The following is a 15,101-nucleotide window of genomic DNA, read 5'->3' as shown; positions in this document are numbered from 1 at the left end:
TGTCTCTCTCTCTATCTCAGGTCACACATTAGCTGTCTCTCTCTATCTCAGGTCACACATTAGCTGTCTCTCTCTATCTCAGATCACACATTACCAGTCTCTCTCTCTATCTCAGGTCACACATTAGCTGTCTCTCTCTCTATCTCAGGTCACACATTAGCTGTCTCTCTCTCTATCTCAGGTCACACATTAGCTGTCTCTCTCTCTCTATCTCAGGTCACACATTAGCTGTCTCTCTCTCTATCTCAGGTCACACATTAGCTGTCTCTCTCTCTATCTCAGGTCACACATTAGCTGTCTCTCTCTCTATCTCAGGTCACACATTAGCTGTCTCTCTCTCTATCTCAGGTCACACATTAGCTGTCTCTCTCTCTATCTCAGGTCACACATTAGCTGTCTCTCTCTCTATCTCAGGTCACACATTAGCTGTCTCTCTCTCTATCTCAGGTCACACATTAGCTGTCTCTCTCTCTCTATCTCAGGTCACACATTAGCTGTCTCTCTCTATCTCAGATCACACATTAGCTGTCTCTCTCTCTATCTCAGGTCACACATTAGCTGTCTCTCTCTCTATCTCAGGTCACACATTAGCTGTCTCTCTCTCTATCTCAGGTCACACATTAGCTGTCTCTCTCTCTCTATCTCAGGTAACACATTAGCAGTCTCTCTCTCTATCTCATGTCACACATTAGCTGTCTCTCTCTCTCTATCTCAGGTAACACATTAGCTGTCTCTCTCTCTATCTCAGGTAACACATTAGCTGTCTCTCTCTCATGTCACACATTAGCTGTCTCTCTCTCTCTATCTCAGGTAACACATTAGCAGTCTCTCTCTCTATCTCAGGTCACACATTAGCAGTCTCTCTCTCTATCTCAGGTCACACATTAGCTGTCTCTCTCTATCTCAGGTCACACATTAGCTGTCTCTCTCTCTATCTCAGGTCACACATTAGCTGTCTCTCTCTATCTCAAGTCACACATTAGCTGTATCTCTCTCTATCTCAGGTCACACATTAGCTGTCTCTCTCTCTCTATCTCAGGTCACACATTAGCTGTCTCTCTCTCTATCTCAGGTCACACATTAGCAGTCTCTCTCTCTATCTCAGGTCACACATTAGCTGTCTCTCTCTCTATCTCAGGTCACACATTAGCAGTCTCTCTCTCTCTATCTCAGGTCACACATTAGCAGTCTCTCTCTTCTATCTCAGGGTCAACACATTAGCTGTCTCTCTCTCTATCCTCAGGTCACACATTAGCTGGTCTCTTCTCTCTATCTCAGGGTCTACACGATATAGCTGTCTCTCTCTCTATCTCAGCGTCACAACATTAGCTGTCTCTCTCTTCTATCTCTGGATCACACATTAGCTGACCTCTACTCTCTATCATCAGGTCACACATCTAGCTGGTCCACTCTCCATCTCTATCCTCTGGTCACACACATTAGCTGCGATCTCTACTCATATCTCTGACGAGTCACACATTAGCTGTCTCTACTCTCTATCTCAGGTCAACACATTAGCTGTACCTCTCTCTCTCTATCTCAGGTCACACATTAGCAGTCTATCTCAGGTCACACATTAGCTGTCTCTCTCTCTATCTCAGGTCACACATTAGCTGTCTCTCTCTCTATCTCAGGTCACACATTAGCTGTCTCTCTCTCTATCTCAGGTCACACATTAGCAGTCTCTCTCTCTATCTCAGTATCACACATTAGCTGTCTCTCTCTCTTATCTCAGGTCACACATTAGCAGTCTCATCTCTCTATCTCAGGTCACACATTAGCTGTCTCTCTCTCTATCTCAGGTCACACATTAGCTGTCTCTCTCTCTATCTCAGGTCACAGCATTAGCTGTCTCTCTCCTCTATCTCAGGGTCACACATTAGCTGTCTCTCTCTCTATCTCTAGGTCACACATTAGCTGTCTCTCTCTCTATCTCAGGTCACACATTAGCAGTCTCTCTCTCTATCTCAGTCACACATTAGCAGTCTCTCTCTCTATCTCAGGTCACACATTAGCAGTCTCTCTCTCTATCTCAGGTCACACATTAGCTGTCTCCTCTCTAGCTCAGGTCACACATTAGCTGTCTCTCTCTCTATCTCAGGTCACACATTAGCAGTCTCTCTCTCTATCTCAGGTCACACATTAGCTGTCTCTCTATCTCAGGTCACACATTAGCTGTCTCTCTCTCTATCTCAGGTCACACATTAGCTGTCTCTCTCTCTATCTCAGGTAACACATTAGCTGTCTCTCTCTATCTCAGGTCACACATTAGCTGTCTCTCTCTCTCTATCTCAGGTCACACATTAGCTGTCTCTCTCTCTATCTCAGGTCACACATTAGCTGTCTCTCTCTCTATCTCAGGTCACACATTAGCTGTCTCTCTCTCTATCTCAGGTCACACATTAGCTGTCTCTCTCTCTATCTCAGGTCACACATTAGCTGTCTCTCTCTCTATCTCAGGTCACACATTAGCTGTCTCTCTCTCTATCTCAGGTCACACATTAGCTGTCTCTCTCTCTATCTCAGGTCACACATTAGCTGTCTCTCTCTCTATCTCAGGTCACACATTAGCAGTCTCTCTCTATCTCAGGTCACACATTAGCTGTCTCTCTCTCTATCTCAGGTCACACATTAGCTGTCTCTCTCTATCTCAGGTCACACATTAGCTGTCTCTCTCTCTATCTCAGGTCACACATTAGCTGTCTCTCTCTCTATCTCAGGTCACACATTAGCTGTCTCTCTCTCTATCTCAGGTCACACATTAGCTGTCTCTCTCTCTATCTCAGGTCACACATTAGCTGTCTCTCTCTCTATCTCAGGTCACACATTAGCTGTCTCTCTCTCTATCTCAGGTAACACATTAGCTGTCTCTCTCTCTATCTCAGGTCACACATTAGCTGTCTCTCTCTCTATCTCAGGTCACACATTAGCTGTCTCTCTCTCTATCTCAGGTCACACATTAGCTGTCTCTCTCTCTATCTCAGGTCACACATTAGCTGTCTCTCTCTCTATCTCAGGTCACACATTAGCTGTCTCTCTCTCTATCTCAGGTCACACATTAGCTGTCTCTCTCTCTATCTCAGGTCACACATTAGCTGTCTCTCTCTCTATCTCAGGTCACACATTAGCTGTCTCTCTCTCTATCTCAGGTCACACATTAGCTGTCTCTCTCTCTATCTCAGGTCACACATTAGCTGTCTCTCTCTCTCTATCTCAGGTCACACATTAGCTGTCTCTCTCTCTCTATCTCAGGTCACACATTAGCTGTCTCTCTCTCTCTATCTCAGGTCACACATTAGCTGTCTCTCTCTCTATCTCAGGTCACACATTAGCAGTCTCTCTCTCTATCTCAGGTCACACATTAGCTGTCTCTCTATCTCAGGTCACACATTAGCTGTCTCTCTCTCTATCTCAGATCACACATTAGCTGTCTCTCTCTCTATCTCAGGTCACACATTAGCTGTCTCTCTCTATCTCAGTTCACACATTAGCTGTCTCTATCTCTCTATCTCAGGTCACACATTAGCTGCCTCTCTCTCTCTATCTCAGGTCACACATTAGCTGTCTCTCTCTATCTCAGGTCACACATTAGCTGTCTCTATCTCTCTATCTCAGGTCACACATTACGCTGTCTCTCTCTCTATCTCAGGTCACACATTAGCTGTCTCTCTCTCTATCTCAGGTCACACATTAGCTGTCTCTCTCTCTATCTCAGATCACACATTAGCTGTCTCTCTCTCTATCTCAGGTCACACATTAGCTGTCTCTCTCTATCTCAGTTCACACATTAGCTGTCTCTATCTCTCTATCTCAGGTCACACATTAGCTGTCTCTCTCTCTATCTCAGGTCACACATTAGCTGTCTCTCTCTCTATCTCAGGTCACACATTAGCTGTCTCTCTCTCTATCTCAGGTCACACATTAGCAGTCTCTCTCTCTATCTCAGGTCACACATTAGCAGTCTCTCTCTCTATCTCAGGTCACACATTAGCAGTCTATCTCAGGTCACACATTAGCTGTCTCTCTCTCTATCTCAGGTCACACATTAGCAGCCTCTCTCTCTATCTCAGGTCACACATTAGCTGTCTCTCTCTCTATCTCAGGTCACACATTAGCTGTCTCTCTCTCTATCTCAGGTCACACATTAGCTGTCTCTCTCTCTATCTCAGGTCACACATTAGCTGTCTCTCTCTCTCTATCTCAGGTAACACATTAGCAGTCTCTCTCTCTATCTCAGGTCACACATTAGCTGTCTCTCTCTCTCTATCTCAGGTAACACATTAGCAGTCTCTCTCTCTATCTCAGGTCACACATTAGCTGTCTCTCTCTCTATCTCAGGTCACACATTAGCTGTCTCTCTCTCTATCTCAGGTCACACATTAGCAGTCTCTCTATCTCAGGTCACACATTAGCTGTCTCTCTCTCTATCTCAGGTAACACATTAGCAGTCTCTCTCTCTATCTCAGGTCACACATTAGCTGTCTCTCTCTCTATCTCAGGTTACACATTAGCAGTCTCTCTCTCTATCTCAGGTCACACATTAGCTGTCTCTCTCTCATGTCACACATTAGCTGTCTCTCTCTCTCTCTCAGGTAACACATTAGCTGTCTCTCTCTCTATCTCAGGTAACACATTAGCTGTCTCTCTCTCATGTCACACATTAGCTGTCTCTCTCTCTCTATCTCAGGTCACACATTAGCAGTCTCTCTCTCTATCTCAGGTCACACATTAGCAGTCTCTCTCTATCTCAGGTAACACATTAGCTGTCTCTCTCTCATGTCACACATTAGCTGTCTATCTCACACAGAGTCACGTGGTATCCGGTGCTCACCCAACACTTCTTGACTACATATCCCAGTATGCATCTGTTTATTTATAGCTGACCGCACTCGTCCTTGTGTTTTGCAGTATGTTGTGCTATCGCGCCCTCTTGTGACCAGAAGCTGTCAGTACCGTTGTCTTATAACAAACCCATATAATGTGTGTGTATATTACATGTAATGTGTGTATGTTACATGTAATGTGTGTATGTGTGTATATTACATGCAATGTGTGTATGTGTGTATGTTACATGTAATGTGTGTATGTGTGTATATTACATGTAATGTGTGTATGTTACATGTAATGTGTGTGTGTATATTACATGTAATGTGTGTGTGTGTATATAAAGGTAATGTGTGTATGTTACATGTAATGTGTGTATGTGTGTATGTTACATGTAATGTGTGTATGTGTGTATATTACATGTAATGTGTGTATGTGTGTATATTACATGTAATGTGTGTATGTGTGTATATTACATGTAATGTGTGTATGTGTGTATATTACATGTAATGTGTGTATGTGTGTATATTACATGTAATGTGTGTATGTGTGTATATTACATGTAATGTGTGTATGTTACATGTAATGTGTGTATGTGTGTCTATTACATGTAATGTGTGTATGTGTGTATATTACATGCAATGTGTGTATGTGTGTATGTTACATGTAATGTGTGTATGTGTGTATATTACATGCAATGTGTGTATGTGTGTATGTTACATGTAATGTGTGTATGTGTGTATATTACATGTAATGTGTGTATGTGTGTATGTTACATGTAATGTGTGTATGTGTGTATATTACATGTAATGTGTGTATGTGTGTATGTTACATGTAATGTGTGTATGTGTGTATATTACATGCAATGTGTGTATGTGTGTATGTTACATGTAATGTGTGTATGTGTGTATATTACATGTAATGTGTGTATGTGTGTATATTACATGTAATGTGTGTATGTGTGTATGTTACATGTAATGTGTGTATATTACATGTAATGTGTGTATGTGTGTATATTACATGTAATGTGTGTATGTGTGTATATTACATGCAATGTGTGTATGTGTGTATGTTACATGTAATGTGTGTATGTGTGTATATTACATGCAATGTGTGTATGTTACATGTAATGTGTGTGTGTATATTACATGTAATGTGTGTATGTGTGTATATAAAGGTAATGTGTGTATGTTACATGTAATGTGTGTATGTGTGTATGTTACATGTAATGTGTGTATGTGTGTATGTTACATGTAATGTGTGTATGTGTGTATGTTACATGTAATGTGTGTGTGTATATTACATGTAATGTGTGTATGTGTGTATGTTACATGTAATGTGTGTGTATATTACATGTAATGTGTGTGTGTGTATATAAAGGTAATGTGTGTATGTTACATGTAATGTGTGTATGTGTGTATGTTACATGTAATGTGTGTATGTGTGTATGTTACATGTAATGTGTGTATGTGTGTATATTACATGCAATGTGTGTATGTGTGTATGTTACATGTAATGTGTGTGTGTGTATGTTACATGTAATGTGTGTATGTGTGTATGTTACATGTAATGTGTGTATGTGTGTATATTACATGTAATGTGTGTATGTTACATGTAATGTGTGTGTGTATATTACATGTAATGTGTGTGTGTGTATATAAAGGTAATGTGTGTATGTTACATGTAATGTGTGTATGTGTGTATGTTACATGTAATGTGTGTATGTGTGTATGTTACATGTAATGTGTGTATGTGTGTATATTACATGTAATGTGTGTATGTGTGTATGTTACATGTAATGTGTGTATGTGTGTATATTACATGTAATGTGTGTATGTGTGTATATTACATGTAATATGTGTATGTGTGTATATTACATGCAATGTGTGTGTGTGTATAAAGTAATGTGTGTATGTGTGTATATTACATGTAATGTGTGTATATTACATGTAATGTGTGTATGTGTGTATATTACATGTAATGTGTGTATGTGTGTATGTTACATGTAATGTGTGTATGTGTGTATATTACATGTAATGTGTGTATGTGTGTATGTTACATGTAATGTGTGTGTGTATATTACATGTAATGTGTGTGTGTGTGTATATAAAGGTAATGTGTGTATGTTACATGTAATGTGTGTATGTGTGTATGTTACATGTAATGTGTGTATGTGTGTATGTTACATGTAATGTGTGTATGTGTGTATATTACATGTAATGTGTGTATGTGTGTATGTTACATGTAATGTGTGTGTGTATATTACATGTAATGTGTGTGTGTGTGTATATAAAGGTAATGTGTGTATGTTACATGTAATGTGTGTATGTGTGTATGTTACATGTAATGTGTGTATGTGTGTATATTACATGTAATGTGTGTATGTGTGTATGTTACATGTAATGTGTGTATGTGTGTATATTACATGTAATGTGTGTATGTGTGTATATTACATGCAATGTGTGTGTGTATAAAGTAATGTGTGTATGTGTGTATATTACATGTAATGTGTGTATATTACATGTAATGTGTGTATGTGTGTATATTACTTGTAATGTGTGTATGTGTGTATGTTACATGTAATGTGTGTATGTGTGTATATTACATGTAATGTGTGTATGTGTGTATGTTACATGTAATGTGTGTGTGTATATTACATGTAATGTGTGTGTGTGTGTATATAAAGGTAATGTGTGTATGTTACATGTAATGTGTGTATGTGTGTATGTTACATGTAATGTGTGTATGTGTGTATGTTACATGTAATGTGTGTATGTGTGTATATTACATGTAATGTGTGTATGTTACATGTAATGTGTGTATGTGTGTATATTACATGTAATGTGTGTATGTGTGTATATTACATGCAATGTGTGTGTGTATAAAGTAATGTGTGTATGTGTGTATATTACATGTAATGTGTGTATATTACATGTAATGTGTGTATGTGTGTATATTACATGTAATGTGTGTATGTGTGTATGTTACATGTAATGTGTGTATGTGTGTATATTACATGTAATGTGTGTATGTGTGTATGTTACATGTAATGTGTGTGTGTATATTACATGTAATGTGTGTGTGTGTATATAAAGGTAATGTGTGTATGTTACATGTAATGTGTGTATGTGTGTATGTTACATGTAATGTGTGTATGTTACATGTAATGTGTGTATGTGTGTATATTACATGTAATGTGTGTATGTGTGTATGTTACATGTAATGTGTGTATGTGTGTATATTACATGTAATGTGTGTATGTGTGTATATTACATGTAATGTGTGTATGTGTGTATATTACATGCAATGTGTGTGTGTATAAAGTAATGTGTGTATGTGTGTATATTACATGTAATGTGTGTATATTACATGTAATGTGTGTATGTTACATGTAATGTGTGTATGTGTGTATATTACATGTAATGTGTGTATGTGTGTATGTTACATGTAATGTGTGTATGTGTGTATGTTACATGTAATGTGTGTATGTGTGTATATTACAAGTAATGTGTGTATGTGTGTATATTACATGTAATGTGTGTATGTGTGTATATTACATGTAATGTGTGTATGTGTGTATGTTACATGTAATGTGTGTATGTGTGTATATTACATGTAATGTGTGTATGTGTGTATATTACATGTAATGTGTGTGTGTGTATATAAAGGTAATGTGTGTATGTTACATGTAATGTGTGTATGTTACATGTAATGTGTGCATGTGTGTATATTACATGTAATGTGTGTGTGTATATAAAGGTAATGTGTGTATGTTACATGTAATGTGTGTATGTGTGTATGTTACATGTAATGTGTGTATGTGTGTATGTTACATGTAATGTGTGTATGTGTGTATATTACATGTAATGTGTGTATGTGTGTATATTACATGTAATGTGTGTATATTACATGTAATGTGTGTATGTGTGTATATTACATGTAATGTGTGTATGTGTGTCTATTACATGTAATGTGTGTATGTGTGTATGTTACATGTAATGTGTGTATGTGTGTATATTACATGCAATGTGTGTATGTGTGTATGTTACATGTAATGTGTGTGTGTATATTACATGTAATGTGTGTATGTGTGTATGTTACATGTAATGTGTGTGTATATTACATGTAATGTGTGTGTGTGTATATAAAGGTAATGTGTGTATGTTACATGTAATGTGTGTATGTGTGTATGTTACATGTAATGTGTGTATGTGTGTATGTTACATGTAATGTGTGTATGTGTGTATGTTACATGTAATGTGTGTATGTGTGTATGTTACATGTAATGTGTGTATGTGTGTATATTACATGCAATGTGTGTATGTGTGTATATTACATGCAATGTGTGTATGTGTGTATGTTACATGTAATGTGTGTGTGTATATTACATGTAATGTGTGTATGTGTGTATGTTACATGTAATGTGTGTATGTGTGTATATTACATGTAATGTGTGTGTGTATGTTACATGTAATGTGTGTGTGTATATTACATGTAATGTGTGTGTATATAAAGGTAATGTGTGTATGTTACATGTAATGTGTGTATGTGTGTATGTTACATGTAATGTGTGTATGTGTGTATGTTACATGTAATGTGTGTATGTGTGTATATTACATGCAATGTGTGTATGTGTGTATGTTACATATAATGTGTGTGTGTATATTACATGTAATGTGTGTATGTGTGTATGTTACATGTAATGTGTGCGTATATTACATGTAATGTGTGTGTGTGTATATAAAGGTAATGTGTGTATGTGTGTATGTTACATGTAATGTGTGTATGTGTGTATGTTACATGTAATGTGTGTATGTGTGTATGTTACATGTAATGTGTGTATGTGTGTATATTACATGTAATGTGTGTATGTGTGTATATTACATGCAATGTGTGTATGTGTGTATGTTACATGTAATGTGTGTGTGTATATTACATGTAATGTGTGTATGTGTGTATGTTACATGTAATGTGTGTGTGTATATTACATGTAATGTGTGTATGTTACATGTAATGTGTGTATGTGTGTCTATTACATGTAATGTGTGTATGTGTGTATGTTACATGTAATGTGTGTATGTGTGTATATTACATGCAATGTGTGTATGTGTGTATGTTACATGTAATGTGTGTGTGTATATTACATGTAATGTGTGTATGTTACATGTAATGTGTGTGTATATTACATGTAATGTGTGTGTGTGTATATAAAGGTAATGTGTGTATGTTACATGTAATGTGTGTATGTGTGTATGTTACATGTAATGTGTGTATGTGTGTATGTTACATGTAATGTGTGTATATTACATGTAATGTGTGTATGTGTGTATATTACATGTAATGTGTGTATGTGTGTATGTTACATGTAATGTGTGTATGTGTGTATGTTACATGTAATGTGTGTATGTGTGTATATTACATGTAATGTGTGTATATTACATGCAATGTGTGTGTGTATAAAGTAATGTGTGTATGTGTGTATATTACATGTAATGTGTGTATATTACATGTAATGTGTGTATGTGTGTATATTACATGCAATGTGTGTATGTGTGTATATTACATGTAATGTGTGTATGTGTGTATATTACATGTAATGTGTGTATGTGTGTATATTACATGCAATGTGTGTATGTGTGTATATTACATGCAATGTGTGTGTGTATAAAGTAATGTGTGTATGTGTGTATATTACATGTAATGTGTGTATGTGTGTATATTACATGCAATGTGTGTGTGTATAAAGTAATGTGTGTATGTGTGTATATTACATGTAATGTGTGTATGTGTGTATATTACATGTAATGTGTGTATGTGTGTATATTACATGCAATGTGTGTGTGTATAAAGTAATGTGTGCATGTGTGTATATTACATGCAATGTGTGTATGTGTGTATATTACATGTAATGTGTGTATGTGTGTATATTACATGCAATGTGTGTGTATAAAGTAATGTGTGTATGTGTGTATATTACATGTAATGTGTGTATGTGTGTATATTACATGCAATGTGTGTATGTGTGTATATTACATGCAATGTGTGTATGTGTGTATATTACATGCAATGTGTGTATGTGTGTATATTACATGCAATGTGTGTATGTGTGTATATTACATGTAATGTGTGTATGTGTGTATATTACATGCAATGTGTGTGTGTATAAAGTAATGTGTGCATGTGGGTATATTACATGTAATGTGTGTATATATTTAATGTGTGTAAGTGTGTATATTACATGTAAAGGAAATGTAAGGCAAATTGCCTGGAATGCACATAAGGGTTAAGGACAAGACGGAGGAGTGGGAATGCTCTGTTGTGTGTGTGAAACAATGTTGCAGATAGAGAGGAGGGGTTCCCTTACCTTTTTAAGCCCTGTACAGGAAGCACAAGTCCTCTTTCTGCTGGTTTCTTCAAAGTTTTCACATGAAGCGTTCAAGGAGATCTAAAGTACCTCCAAAGCGATTCGTGGAGGCTAGGGAGGAACCTACAGAGAGAGAAGTCGTAGAGGAGAGTGATGAAGCTGAGGAATGGATTGCACCATCCCCTAAAACGGTGGGTCGAACCCCTTTGTTTTCTACTTCCCATATCCCTCCACAGGGTGATCCTAGTGAGGGTGGTAGTACTACGACTGTGCCTGAGATCTCTGATCAGGCCCTGTTAGATGCCATTTCCCAGGAGGGTGGATCAGGTGTTAATGTAGGTCCCTCAGATGTGGCGTCTGAGCCTGTGGGCCATGCGGCCTATGTAGGGCCTTCGTGTGGCGATGTGGTGGCCGGCCCTTCCGGTTTAGCCCCCGGTCCCCCCAGTGTCCCTCCCAGTACATCCGTGATTTTTTCGGGCCCTCCCCAGGTCAATCCCGGTCCCTCATGGCCCTGTAATGTCCCTCATGTAGTTGGTGGGTATAGTGGGAACACTTTGGCCTTACCTGGACCTTCCGCTGCCTTGTCCCAAGAATCCATTGCGGCGGCGGTGTCCCTCTTCCAAATGCTGGCGTCGGTGATGTTCGGGGCTCCGGGTGGGTCCCACGTGGTCCATAGTCCGGTGATCGGTGTTGTGCAGCTCCTCCGGTGGCTTCGGCCTTCTCCGCGTCGACTTCCGGTCTCAGGTCCTCCAGTGGCGGTGCTTCCGGTGACGTCACTTCTGGTGACGTCACTTCCGGTTCCTCCATTCGACGCCCAGCCGTGAAGAGGAGCACATCGAGTTCCCCACGCAGCTCTGCAGGTAAGAAAGGAGTGCTGCGGGGGAGGAACTTTGGCTCCAGGGGTTAGGCCTTCAGGGGCGATGAGGGCTAAAGGTGCTCAGGGTGCTCGGGGGCTTAAGGCAATAGAGAAAAGGAGCAGCAAGGGAGAAATATGTGAGTTTCAGCAGGCCATATGGAACCAAATTCAGTTCAGGTGATCAGGATAAGGGGGCTAATAAAACCGCTAACGTGCGGTCAGGGGCTAAGGCCTCAGCGGGCAAAAATAAAGGTGCTGCAACAACTAATAGGCCCAGTATGTGTAGAATGAGTGGTGATAACGTGGATTCTGATTCCACGGGCGTGGCGATTGCCACGGATGATGGCAGCATGGATGGGATAGACTGTGCTGATAGCCATAGTAGGCCACAGTGCGTGACCGGGGTGCCGCCCGCTGCTAGGAAGGTAGTTACTAGGTCGGCTGCTAGGCAGGGTACCCCATCACAATTTCATAGTCTAGATATGGAATTAGCGCCAACTAGAAGTCACAAAAAGGCCCCTGCCCAGGCCCCTAAGACAGTACGCTTTAGCGAGGATATTGAAGATTTTTCTGAGGAAGAGCAAAGTGTGCATGTTCGAGAGGGGCGTGGTAAGCGCCCACGTAGTCCCAGAGTGCCTGAGGGGGTGGAAGCAGTGTGTGAGCAGGGGGAAGGGGAGAGCTGAACTTCCCCTGCATGGTACTCCTCTCTTGCATTCTTTTTTTCAGGATAGCGACATGGCGACTACTGGCGATTCCGGAAGTAACATGGAGAGAGGAACAGAGAGCAGAGCAGATTCCATGGTGTCGGCAGATGAGCGTCCATCGACTTCGGGCGTGGTGGCGATACCGCCTCGGACGAGGTTGCAAACCGGTGAGTCCTCAGTTTCAGAGGGGTTCAGGGGTTTCACATCAACCTCGGATGATTCTGGGTCAGGGAATGACAAAGAGTTGGGTTTAAATGCTAAGGGTCATAAGCGCATGTATAAAATGCTTAGGTGGTTGACTGAGGAAAGAAAGTCTGCTAGGAAGGGGTTGCAAAGATCTTCAGAACCTGATACCTCTGAGAAGTCTGATAGGGCATCCCAACCCAGATCCAGAGTCAGTGAGGTACATGGACCTGCTAACCGCAAGGTGGCACTCCACGGCGATACACGATCCTGGTCATCTTATGATTTGCACGAACATCTTAAAACTAAGATGGTTCGGCGCATTCAGGAGGGGAAGTATGTCAATATCTTTGAGCTCTCTGTGGAAGCCTTAAGGCAGAAGGAAAGAGCCGAAGATGGGATCGGGCCGAAGAAATACCAGCGCCCTGACACGTTCCACAAGTGGCGACGTTGTTTCAGGATTTACACTTCTTGTTTTTTGGAAAAGTGACCAGATCAGTGTTTAGCCATAATAAAATATATGGAGAATATTGAAAATCATTGCGGAAAATTATCGTGATGGAGCCTGGCGGGATTATGATGAAGAATCCCGCAGGAAGATGGTAGGTAACCCTCTTCTTGACTTCGGATGTGTGGAGATGCAGCTTTGAGCCTGGTTGGGTCCTGAGAAGGTCCCGGGGACTTCTGCTCCTCCAGTGGGATCACACCAGGTCCGCTCTGCTAGTAGTTTTTGCAGACGCCCCGCCGTGGTCTGTTGGAAATTTCAGGATTAGCACTGCGCGCTGGGAACTGCCTGTTCCTTTCGGCACGTGTGCCGCAACTGCGGGGGACCTCACCCATCCGCAGATTGCGTCAAGAAGAGTGAGAAACAGGATAGGGCTGGATCACGCGGTCCTGTTGTCAGTAAGAGCGGGCACCCCGCTGAGGGTGGCCGCAATTAGACCTTGGCTCGCACTGTACCCGGAGAGGAATGCGGCTGCCTTGCTGAAGTTGGGTCTCCAGGAAGGTTTTATTATTCCGGTACAAGGTAAGGTTAAGGATTCTGCGGGCCACAGGAACCTGAAATCTGCTTACCAGTTTCCAGAGGCATTAAAGGAGAAATTGGGTAAGGAAGTTTTGTTGGGTAGGATGTCCGGACCATTTAGGGTAAAGCCAATGCCGGGCCATGCCAAAGAAAGACCCAGGGAAGTTCAGGATGATTCAACACCTTTCCTACCTGAAAGGCAGGTCAGTCAATGATGCCATCCTGCAGGAATTGAGTATGGTTCATTATCAGTCCTTTAATGATGCCCTAAGGGTGGTTCGGAGGTTGGGTTAAGGTGTCTTGCTGGTAAAACTTGATATAGAGTCTGCCTTCTGGCTGCTGCCGATTGACCCATCTTGTTTTTTATCTCATGGGATGTTTTTTCAACGGATCGTACTATGTCAACCGTTGTTTACCCATGGGGTGTTTAATTTCTTGTACCTATTTTGAGGCTTTCAGCTCCTTTTTACATTGGGCTGTTGCCTAGGTGGCAGGGGAAGATAGAATTACTCACTATCTGGATGATTTTTTTATTGGTGGGCAGACATGGCTCCAGGGAATGTGAGTTACTTCTGCACACCATGAGACTATTAATGAAGAAATTTGGTGTTCCCTTGGCAGAGGACAAAATGGAGGGCCCTTGTACATTCTTAGGGATAGAAATTGACTCTGTAGCTGAGGAATGCAGACTTCCGGCAGATAAGGCCATCAATGGACTCTCATCTTCTTCCCCAGCAGTGGTTAGATATCTTAGGATTCTGGTCTTGGGGTGCCTTAAGCGGAACATTGAGTTTCAGGCTAGGCATGTCCCTGGGGTTGCTAATATTATAGCTGATGCGCTTTCTCGTTTTCAATGGGAACATTTTAGGAAGTTTGCTCCTAATGCTGTGACTCATGGTGTTCCCTGTCCTCCTTTCCTTTGGCAGGTGGCACTGGATGGCAGTCTCTGATTCCACTACTGAAGGCATCCCTTGCACCTTCCACTTGGAGATCTTATGTGAGGTATTGGGAAGAATGGGTATTCTTCTGCGATGTTCAGGGATTTCCTTCCTGCGCAGGTGAGCAAGAATGATTGTTGCGATGGCTTGCGGAGCTTAGAACTAAGCAGGTAAAGAAGGGGGCGGTGACAGCGCGGTTGGCAGCGAT

The sequence above is a fragment of the Bombina bombina genome, chromosome 7 (assembly GCF_027579735.1).
Source record: "Bombina bombina isolate aBomBom1 chromosome 7, aBomBom1.pri, whole genome shotgun sequence".
Classification (NCBI taxonomy): domain Eukaryota; kingdom Metazoa; phylum Chordata; class Amphibia; order Anura; family Bombinatoridae; genus Bombina; species Bombina bombina.
Note: the sequence above shows the minus strand (reverse complement) of the source record.